The sequence below is a fragment of the Vigna angularis genome, chromosome 8 (genome assembly GCF_016808095.1).
Source record: "Vigna angularis cultivar LongXiaoDou No.4 chromosome 8, ASM1680809v1, whole genome shotgun sequence".
NCBI classification, from domain to species: domain Eukaryota; kingdom Viridiplantae; phylum Streptophyta; class Magnoliopsida; order Fabales; family Fabaceae; genus Vigna; species Vigna angularis.
Window position 1 is genome coordinate 24,733,134 of NC_068977.1, and position 11,622 is coordinate 24,744,755.

General features: G+C 30.5%; 1 long non-coding RNA gene across 2 annotated transcripts; it reads right to left on the reverse strand.

Annotated features, from left to right (window-relative positions):
* Positions 1-9,441: 9,441 nt before the first annotated feature.
* Positions 9,442-11,403, reverse strand: LOC108345293 (uncharacterized). 2 transcript variants are annotated; one of them, XR_008244931.1, is made up of 5 exons: positions 11,252-11,403; positions 11,024-11,171; positions 10,769-10,911; positions 10,369-10,668; positions 9,442-9,842 (listed from the first exon to the last, which is right to left on the reverse strand). It is a non-coding gene; the product is annotated as an uncharacterized LOC108345293 (long non-coding RNA). The 2 variants fall into 2 exon arrangements; XR_001833649.1 differs by having other exon boundaries at positions 9,442-10,668.
* Positions 11,404-11,622: the final 219 nt, after the last annotated feature.

The window sequence follows — 11,622 nt, forward strand, 5'->3', positions numbered from 1 at the left end:
TCCCATATACAACACCCAAATAAATAACTTGCGTTGGGAATATTTAACATGATATGAAAGTTTGAATAAAATAAAGATTATATAAGTAAAATAAATATATTACTTTAAAATTTTAGTTTTGAAAAACATATCATATTTCTCTTATATGTTTTTATTCACAATGCATTGATATAAAATTGGGATGGAATCGCACATTAGATAAAGACCAATAGAATAAATAAAACATAACAACTTACTAAAAATAGTGAATTTTATTATATAACTATGCAAATACTTTACAAAAGTATTAAACATTAACTTTTATCTGGTACTAAGACACTTCTCAGACGCTAACTTGGAGAGGCTATAACATGAAAAGCTATAACGTGTTCTAATGATAGGAGTGGATAATCCATCTAAAATTCAAATAATAATAACAATACATTGCGCATTATTCATTAGAGAATCCATTGAAAAGGAAATACAATTATCATTGAATAATATATTATTGTTGAAAATATCAAGTCTAAGTTTAAGTTTTATATTGAGTAAAAATAAAATATTAAATATTATATTAGAAAAAATATTTATAAATTTATTGTCTCTATAAGATTTTAGGTTTAAAGAAATATTAATTTCTTCTGTGAATTGAATTCGGTTCATATTTATGGATTCTTTTACTAACGAATCTCTTTTAAAAGAAACTCAACTGTAATATTAGAGTTGGATTTGTTTTGATGACTGACTGAGATCGTTGTGATAAAAACACCAGATCAACAACACCAGCACCACAGAAAGAACAAATGAGGGTATAAGTAAATCCCAACTTCCTTGTGGATTAAGTGGTATAAAGTATTACCACCCTCCACTTGTGTAGATTCAGGCACTGTAAATGAACAAAATAATTGAAAATAACATTATTATATGTATAAATTGAAACCATAGCATGAGTCAATAAGAGAGAATGGCACAAATACCTTGAAGATGCGTTCCATTTACATAGGATAGCACGATCTTCCTGTAAAAGAAATTATTATTTTAGTATATGTGTAAGAATTACAAAAATATATGAATATAATTAATCAAAAAGCTACATAATACCTTTGGTATTTCCTTGATTTGATTTTGAGATGAATCTCATCACTCTTAGAAAAATTATGTCTGTGTTTTCGTCGTCTTCATCATTGCCCATGCTGCTGGCCATTTGCCCAAACTAAATATTCATAGATACATAGACATCTGTCTTTGGAGAAATTTCGATGACTTGGGTTGAGAAAACTCTCTGAATATCCCCTTTTATATAGTTGGGAAACAGGAAATGAATGGTCAATGAAAAACATTAATTAATTTTTTTAAAAGTTTTCTTTTTAATTTATTATTTAAATATATTTAATATAAATAATTAATTAAAGCGTTTAATTAACAATTAAATAATGTCATTAATGTAATATATTAATGCATGCGCTATATTATTTATGTGATATCATTAAATATATTGGATGAAATTAATACATATATTAATGAAACATAAATTATGTATTTAATTATTTGTGTAATATAGTAATATATGCATTATACACTCCCAGAAAATATGATACCTGCGGTTAGCAAAACTGTTAGAAAAAACTGCATCGTTAAGTTTTTATTGACGATTTTTCGAGAAACCGTCGGTATTAGCGGGGATTTTGTCAAAATTACCGTTAATAGTGGGAGTTTTGTCAAAACCACTGGTCTTAGCAAAGGTTTTGTCAAAACCACCGGTAATAGCAAGGTTTTGTCAAAATCGCCGATACTAACGGAAGTTTCACTAGTGCAGTCAAGGGAAAGGGCACAGATTATTTTCGCTTATAGGCACCGGTTCTGCAACCGAGGCATATACAGGCGAGGTAAAAAGGGATAAACTTGTTGCCTCGGTTCTTAACCGAGTCAAAAAGAGATAAGATTTTGCCTCGGTTCACCCGTAACCAAAGCCGTACAAACTTTTTTATATTTTTTCTGGAAGAACGTTTCGCCTCGGTTCCTATTGAACCGAGGCAGTTTCTTCCAAGCACAAATTCCAACAATCAAGAATTAAGCTATTATAGGAGAGCTTAAAAATCTCAAGACACTTTCAGTCTACACGACGCATCTCTCAAGTCATATCCCACCAGAGATTCAGAACTGCTCAGCCTTGGAGGATTTGTTTCTGTATGAAAACCAGCTTTCAGGAAACATTCCTTATGAATTGGGCTCCATGCAAAACCTGAGGAGGGTGTTGCTGTGGCAGAACAATTTAACTGGGACCATTCCGGAAAGTCTTGAGCTTCCTTGAGTTATCAAATAATCAACTCAGTGGAGATATTCCCTCTTAGAGAGGAAATTGTGCTCATCTAGAATTGCTTGACTTGCACAACAATGTGCTGGAAGGAACCACTCCTTCATCTTTGAAATTCCTAGTTGGTCTCAATGTCTTAGATCTTTCGGCAAACAGAATAACGGGAAGCATTCTGGAGAATTTGGTCATTTGCAAGGATTAGATATCCTCTTGAACTTGAGTTGGAATTCTCTTACTGGCCCCATTCCACATACCTTCTCAATGTCTCCTTGCCAACTTCTTTCTGTTCACCAAGAAACAAAATATTTCTCATTCACTGATTAATTATCAAACCTGAAGCAGGACGCCGCGACTCCACCAATCTTCAACACTCCATTCATCGGACCACCTTTACCGGACCACCACAAAACCACCGCGAGAGCTCTCTCTCTCCTTCGCACAACCTGCAATATTTCCCCCAATCTCTCTCTCCTTCGCACCGAACCACTACGACTCCACCAATCTCTCCCTCTCCTTCGCACCACAAAGCACCGCCGTCATCAACCCTAAATCAAAAAGTTTCCCCCAAACTCCAAATCGCATCCTCAAACCCTAAATCAAGGAACTCCGTTCAACTCTTCTCTTCGCACCGTGGCACCATCGGCACCATCTTCTCTGCTCGCCAAACGCCTTAGATCGGCGAGCCTCCCATCATCGTCGTCGTAGTACTCGTCTCTACCATCGCGCCTCCCCTCTACTTTTGACGCCGGTCACCATCGTCATCCTCGCCGGAGCAGAAGCTGCTGTAATGGAGGAAAGAGAAGGATTCACCGATTGAATCGGTGAAATGGAACGAGAAGATGTTTTGTTCGGTCAAAAACGAAGGAGAAGGTGTGAGAACGATAAAAATGGTGTTAATCGAAGTTTCAATCGGTGAGTTCAGAGGCAGGATGCATTCAACCGGTAGGAATGAAAGAAATCAGTGGTTTAAACGGCCAAAAATGGAGAAAACTGGGTTAGTGACGATGAACCCTAGCAGAGGCCGAAGATAGGGTTTCAGGAGAGGCTTTTGTGCGAGAATGGAAATGTCTTGCAAACTGGAAGCAATGAAAGCAATGAAGTAATACTGACTCGGTTATACCCTTAACCGAAGTAATACATTTATACGGTCTCGATTCCTTCCTCCAACCGATGCCTATACACAGATTATACGTTTCGGGTGATTTCTAACCGAGATAATATAACTATTATGCCTCGGTTCCTGTTGAACCGAGGCCTATAAATTTAAATGCTTCGAGTTTGTCTAAGCCGAGACGTATTAGCCGCGTTAGAAGACCTTTTTTTTACTAGTGTTTTGTCAAAACCGCCAAAAATGTGTACAGATTTTTTTTTTAGTTTTTTTTTTGTAATAAAATGAGATTATGATAAAATTAGCTTTATTAACCAAACAGACAATGAAATAATATGAATTGAAACTATATATTATATATAAAATAAACTACATTGTTCAACATATTAATATGTTCATGGAACTAATTGTTCATATATCAAAAAGAATACTAAATTAAAATACTAAAAATATGACTAAGATTACATTACTTAAAAAGAAACAATGTCTTGAAGATGAGCTCCTCATATGCTGTAACATCCAATTCTTGAAGACGGGCTCCTTTAAAAAACTTGGGAAGGAATATTGATGTACTGGGATAAGATGCAGAGAAGCAAGTAAGTTGTCTAGAATAATGTAAACATGGCCATCGCTTTGAAATTTGGTGGGCTAATGGAGTCTGCATTTGATCACATGCTTCTTTCATACTTTGGTATAGCTGATTCAAGTTCATATTTTTCTGCATGCTTTTTCGTGCGACAGATACAATGTTTTTACGCAAAAATTGCTCCAAAAAAACAAGTAACAATGATAGCCACAAACAAGCAAAAGTTAGCAACATGGACTATACAAGTTTGTCAGAACATAGAAAAATTAGTGAAACAATGACAGACAAAATACTACAAGAGGAGGTAATGAAAGGGTAACAGTTTTAGTTTCATAATGAAAATGATATAGTTTTCACAAGAAACATGCATTAGATATCCAAAACAATTACTAGAAACATGCATTAGATATCTAAAATTCATGAGCACGATTAGGGTTTTGATGAGCAGCGACTTAGTGATCTAGGGGTTCCAACATTGTAGACGTCGAGGGTTTTGAACTCTGCATTGATGTAGAGGAGTTCGTCAGGGAGGCAGTGTAGCTAGGAGATGAAGAGGAGATGTATACAAGGCTTTTTTTCGTTAGTTGAGATTCCAAGATTCAGTTTTGACCAAAGGAAATGGTACCCTACCAAGCTGACCAAGGAGTTGTGATAGTATCTACACTTGGATCAACACACAACAACACAGATGAAGTGAAACATGAACAAGAAGAAAGGAGAAGGAGCGCGTAGAGAGATAATGAAGCGCGAAAGGAGGGTTGGGGAAGAATATCAAATATTCTATACTAGTTATAGTGAAAAAATGGTATAGAAAAAGTTTTCCAATATTATATTTTTCCAACCACACTACTTTTAAATTAGTTCTAGGTCTAATCGATATAGAAAAACGATTTTCTATACCTATTTTTAAGTGGAACAGTTATAAAATTCTTTGAAATTTATTACAGATTTACCATCGTTCCACTTTCTATACATGTTCTCAATGGAACAGGTATAAAAAAGTGTGACATATTTGTAATATTGTCACCGTATCACTTTTTATACTTGGTAGATTTCAATTGGTACAAAAAGTCGTTATAAAAGGTGTATTTTACACTAATAGACATACAACATTTTAGTCTTTGTTGTAGGTTCGTAAGATCGTGCTTTGATGCATTACTCATACCTTCTCCTTCCATTATTGAGGAATTATTCATTATGTATTTCATTGTTCAAAGCACACTCTTATTAATGCATTTAAATAATTTTAAATTTTTTTATCATAGACTTTGGTTACCGAAACATATTTGAAAAATATGATTCACTTAAGAATCAAAGCCTAAAATCATCTTTTTGTTTTGCCTCAATTTGATATGTTTCGATTATAAAATTAAAATAAAACTTTTAAAATAACCGATGTTAAATCTATCAATTGGTATAGGAAAGAAAATGATTTCTTTTTCTCTAAAAACTGGTATGGAATAATAAATATAAAAATTACATGTTCTTTAACGATAGAATCAACTCATCTCCACGCATAAATAACATGTGTATTCTCTTAATAGACTACTAGCATTAAATCCATCATTCATGCTACAACACTTAAAAAGATTAGACAACATACATCATTAACAAGATATAATTCGATTAATATATATATATATATATATATATATATATATATATATATATATATATATATATATATATATATATATATATATATATATATATATATATATATATATATATATATATATATATATATATATATATATATATCTATATAGGGGTTTGCTAAATTGCGTACGCTTATTTTTCAGTTGCTACATTTTAGCAATGTGTATCGGGTTTTAGTAGACAAAAATACCCTCATATATTATGGATTCTAAGTTTTAAATTTGAATAATTTTATTCTCAAAACTAAAAAAAAACAAGAAACCCCAAACTTTTACTCACCTCCCTCATTTCTCTCAACCCTTTCTCTTTCATCTCTCTCACTCTAACATTTTCTCTGTCATCGCTACTATATCTCCAAGTGAAAAAATCAGAAACACTCGTAGTTAAACAATTTGCCTTTGTAAAGAGTTGAGTCATTGGCATATTCACATTTAGGCAAAGGTTCATTCAAGATCTCTTCAACTTCGTCATTTTCACTAACCTCTCTAATTTCATCATCTGCAGATGTTGAATCATCATCTAAAAAAACCCCTCCAGGCCAATTACCAATTCCTTTGGATGTCACTATGCTTGTGAAAATTAGATAAAATTATGACAAAAATTATAAAATGAAAACTCATTGTAAAATCATTTTTTTGTAAGAAATTGTTTAACAACGAGTTTTTGATTTTTTTCCAGACCAATTACCAATTCCTTTGATGTCATTATGCTTTTGAAAATTAGATAAAATTAGATAAGACAAATTAGAAAAAGAAAATTCATTATAAAATCATTTTTGTAAGAAATTGTTTAATAGTGAGTATTTCTGATTTTCTTCCAGGCCAATTATCAATTCCTTCATATGTCATTATGCTTGTGAAATTAGATAAAATTAGATAAGAAAAAAATAATAAATTGAAAACTCATTATAAAATAATTTTTTTTAAGAAATTGTTTAACAGCTAGTGTTTCTGATTTTTTTTCTGTTGGGGCTACCATAGGAAGATAGAGAAAATGTTGGAGTGAGAGAGATGAAAAAGAAAAGGTTGAGAGGATAAAGGGTTTGGGGTTTCTTGTTTTGTTTTTCAGTTTTGAGAATAAAAATTATTCAAATATTTTTGACTTTAAAACTTAGAATCCATAATACATGAGGATATTTTTGTCTATTAAAACCTGGTACACATTGCTAACAACTGAAAAATAGACGTACGCAAGTTAGCGAATCCCATATATATATATATATTCTACACCGGCGTTTATTCCTACCCAAATCAATACAAGAAACCCTATTTATACTTATGCATACATAGCGTAGGTATGGCAATCTATAAGTATCATACAACAATAGATTTACATCACAAAAGTCTCAAGTCAAAATTACTACCATGAAACATCATTTTCAATGAAGTAAGAGATAGTTTTCTTTTTTCAGTATTACTTCTTTCCGATAAATTCATAATATAGTTTGCCTAAAGAATTTATCATAATAACAACTAGTTGTTGGTATCAAGGTTAAAACGAAAATAAAATAGTAGCAATATAGTATATACGAGACCTTTATTTTAAACTTATTTTTGATCTATTTCAGGACATATTGGATACATGTTTTTGAAAATAAAAACCAAGTGTGATTTACTTTTGATATTTTGTTTATCATCCATGTCCAACGTTTTTAAACGTGTCATTCTAAAAATGTCCTCACCATCTCTTTGTCCATTTTTTAATATGATCGTATATTTTCTTTATATATATATATATATATATATATATATATATATATATATATATATATATATACGGGGTTTGCTAACGCGCGTACGTTTGTTTTTTAGTTGGTACATTTTAGCAATGTGTACCAGGTTTTAGTAGATAAAAATATCCTTATATATCATGATTCTAAGTTTTAAGGTTAAGGGTATTTTAATAATTTTCATTTTCAAAACTAAAAAAAAAAGAAACTCCAAACCCTTACTCACCTCCCTCATTCCTCTCAACCCTTAATTTTCATTTTATAATTTTTGTCTTATCTAATTTTATTCAATTTTCACAAGCATAAAGGAATTGGTAATTGACCTGAAAAAAAAAATACTCGCTGTTAAACAATTTCTTACAAAATTGATTTTATAATGAGTTTTCCTTTTATAATTTTTGTCTTATCTAATTTTATCTAATTTTCACAAGCATAATAACATCAAAGGAATTGGTAATTGGCCTAGAAAAAAATAAAAAACACTCAGTTAAACAATTTCTTACAAAAAATGATTTTATAATGAGTTTTGATTTTATAATTTTTGTCGTATATAACTTTATCTAATTTTCACAAGCATAATGAGGAACTGGTAATTGGCCTGGAGGATTTTTTTAAAGATGATGATTCAACATATGGAGATGATTAAATTAGAGAGGTTACTGAAGATGGTGAAATTGAAGAGATCTTTAATGAACATTTGTCTGAAAGTGAATATTGTTAATGACTCAACTCTTTACAAAGGCAAATTGTTTAACGACAAGTGTTTCTGATTTTTTTAAATTGGGGTTACAATAGGAATGACAGAGAAAATGTTAGAGTGAGAGAGATGAAAGAGAAAGGGTTGAGAGGAATGAGAGACTTGAGTAAGAATTTGGGGTTTCTTTTTTATTAGTTTTGAGAATGAAAATTATTAAAATATCCTTAACCTTAAAACTTACAATCCATGATATATAAGAGTATTTTTGTCTACTAAAACTCGATACACATTGCTAAAATGTACGAACTGAAAAACAGACATACGCGCGTTAGCAAACCCTATGGGATTATATATATATATATATATATATATATATATATATATATATATATATATATATATATATATATATATATATATATATATATATATATATATATATATATATATATATATATATATATATATATATATATATATATATATATATATATATGAATGATGATATGAAGTCTTTTGTTTTATTTTGGAAGCGAAGGAAAGATAATTTAATTAGATTAAAGATGTAAAAACACTAAAAGAAATAGTATTACGATCAATTAATACAAGAAATTTATAAGGAAAAACTTAGTTTCTTAATATTACTTATGAATACATTTATAAACAAAAAACTTATAGATATCAATTACCTACATATTATGAAATCTAAGGTAACTTACGGATTTACCTATAATTAAATAACCTACTGATAAATCTATAAGCAATTTACTAATAAATCCGTATATATCTTTGCTTTTAAAATTGAATATTCATTTGTAGAATCAACCCTTTCCTATTTTCTACTTATCACATGGCAATCAAATATATATATATATATATATATATATATATATATTATTTTCTCTTAATAAATCCACATATTTTCCTACCTCATCATTCAAATTAATAATGAAATAATATATATAAATTCAAGTACACAAGTGCGATCTTCTTTATGAAAAATAATATGTTATATAGATATCTAAAAGTTTATTATTTTAAAAATAAATAATTATTTTATGAATAAGGAAGTGTAACAAATAAATAACTTGCGTTAGGAATATTTAACTTGATATGAAAGTTTGTATACGATAATATATAAGTAAAATAATTAAAATTTTAGGTTGGAAAAAATATCATATTCTCTTATATATTTTTATTCACAATTCATTGATATAAAATTGGGATGGAATCCCACATTAGATAAAGACCAATAGAATAAATACAAGATAACAGCTTACTAAGAATAATGAATTTTATTCAAATGATATAACTATATGCAAATATTTTACAAAAGTATGTTAAACATTAATTTTGGTTTAAATGCTTATTTCGTCTCCATGGTGAATTTCTGTTATAATATCCGGTTTTAAAAATGAAGACATTGAGTCCCTATATTATGAAAATTGTATCAATAAGATCATCTCCGTTAAGTGAACAACAACAGCGTTAATTTCATGCTGACGTGTGGCGAACTTTTTCTTTTTTCTTTTCTATCCAGCTTTTTCTCTTTCTAGTTCAACTTTTTCTCCCTTTGTTGTACTATTTCCAAAAACACAAAGAAGTTCCTTCTCTCTTTGCAACGAAAACAATTTCTGCTCTCACACTCCTGAAATATTTTGCACTCCTTGCAAAACCATCACTTCCCACACTATATCACTTTATGGCAGTGGATGCAAACATACGAACTACAATAAAATCTTCCTTGAAAGGTGATATGGTTTGTCTCAGCTGGTTATAGGGTGGTAAAAAGAAAAGGAAGAAAGATCAAATACCAGCAAATATAAAAGAATATATTCCACTGGATAAGATTCATTTACGTAAATATAGAACAATATACAACAGGGAAACTGCAGATAAATATCATATCGGTCTAGGATTAACTAATAAAAACAGACAGAAGAAAAGTTGAAAGAGTCAAATTTATAGACAAAGTAGTAGTAGAATAACGATGACATGGACTAATTTCAATATCTAATAATGCAGGACTAAGGGTACCTTTGTTTCAGTAAGAAAAACTAATAGTCTAACATGATATCTATATGTGTTCATGAAGAACAACTTCCTGTTTTATTAATCCAAAAATGTTAACAATTGAACTGTTTTTCTTTGATTATTAGATCTCAAACTCCAATGTCTCTTTATTTAATAACCGGTTCAATCTTTCATAAGAAGGATTGATAAACTAACTAAACCATCAAAGAAGAACCAACTATGAAGAGTTAATATATCAAACAAACGAAGGTTAGAAACTTACCATCTGCATCACTAGAATATCTTTGGCAGTTGCTTTGGAAAGATTTACCCATCCCATCGACTTTAAAGATCTGCTTGGTATTAATTTCAGCATTTTTCACGGTTTCCTCTCGTATGCTGTTCAATCTGGTTGGCTTTATCCATAGCAGCACCAGACCAGAAGTCTCCGTCAAAGTAAGGCAAACGAGCAACTGTTACCTTGGATTCACATTTTCCAGTAGGAAGAAAGAAATGATCGTATATGTTAGATAAACCAACAACAATATCCTCTTCAACAGCCTTTCTTAGAGCTCAATGATACCTGCATGATTAAACAAACAATATAGTGCTAATTTTCCAGAGACAGTTTTATAGTGCCTACATGAAAACGAAAAACAGATAAGGAGAAAAAAAAGACGTACCAATGTCGTAGTTGATTTTTCTTCGGAGTTTTTTGAGATTCAGGATGACAGTAGAATAGATAATCTTCTCCCTTTATAGGTGGACAAGACCATATGTAACAAGTTGTAAAACCTCTTTTCTTGGAAAAATCAAGATATCCAATCTGAGGACAAAAAAGCAAAAGAGACTTTATCTGGTAATTGAAGAGACTTCTCAGACACTAACTTGGAGAGGCTAACATGAAAAGCTATAACTTATTCTAATGATTGACTTACACCGTTTTGACGAAATGAACAGCAACACCATCAATATCAGATCAACAACACCAGCACCAGCAAAAGAACCATTGACGGTATAAGAATACCGTCATTGGAACAAATACCGTGAAGATGCGTTCCATTTACATGTTCACGCACGATCTTCCTGTAAACGAAATTATTATTTTAGTTTATAAAAGAATCACCAAAATATATGAATATAACAAATCAAAATCTACATAATACCTTTGGTATTTCCTTGATTTGATTTTGAGATGAATCTCATCACTCTTAGAAAAATTATGTCTGTGTTTTCGTCGTCTTCATCATTGCCCATGCTGCTGGCCATTTGCCCAAAACTAAATATTGAGAGATACATAGAAATCTGTCTTCGGAGAAATTTGGATGACTTAGGTTGAGAAAACTCTCTGAATATCCCCTTTTATATAGTTGGGAAACAGAAAATGAATGGTCAATGAAAAACATTAATTAATTTTTTTAAAAGTTTTCTTTTTAATTTATTATTTAAATATATTTAATATAAATAATTAATTAAAGCGTTTAATTAACAATTAAATAATGTCATTAATGTAATATATTAATGCATGCGCTATATT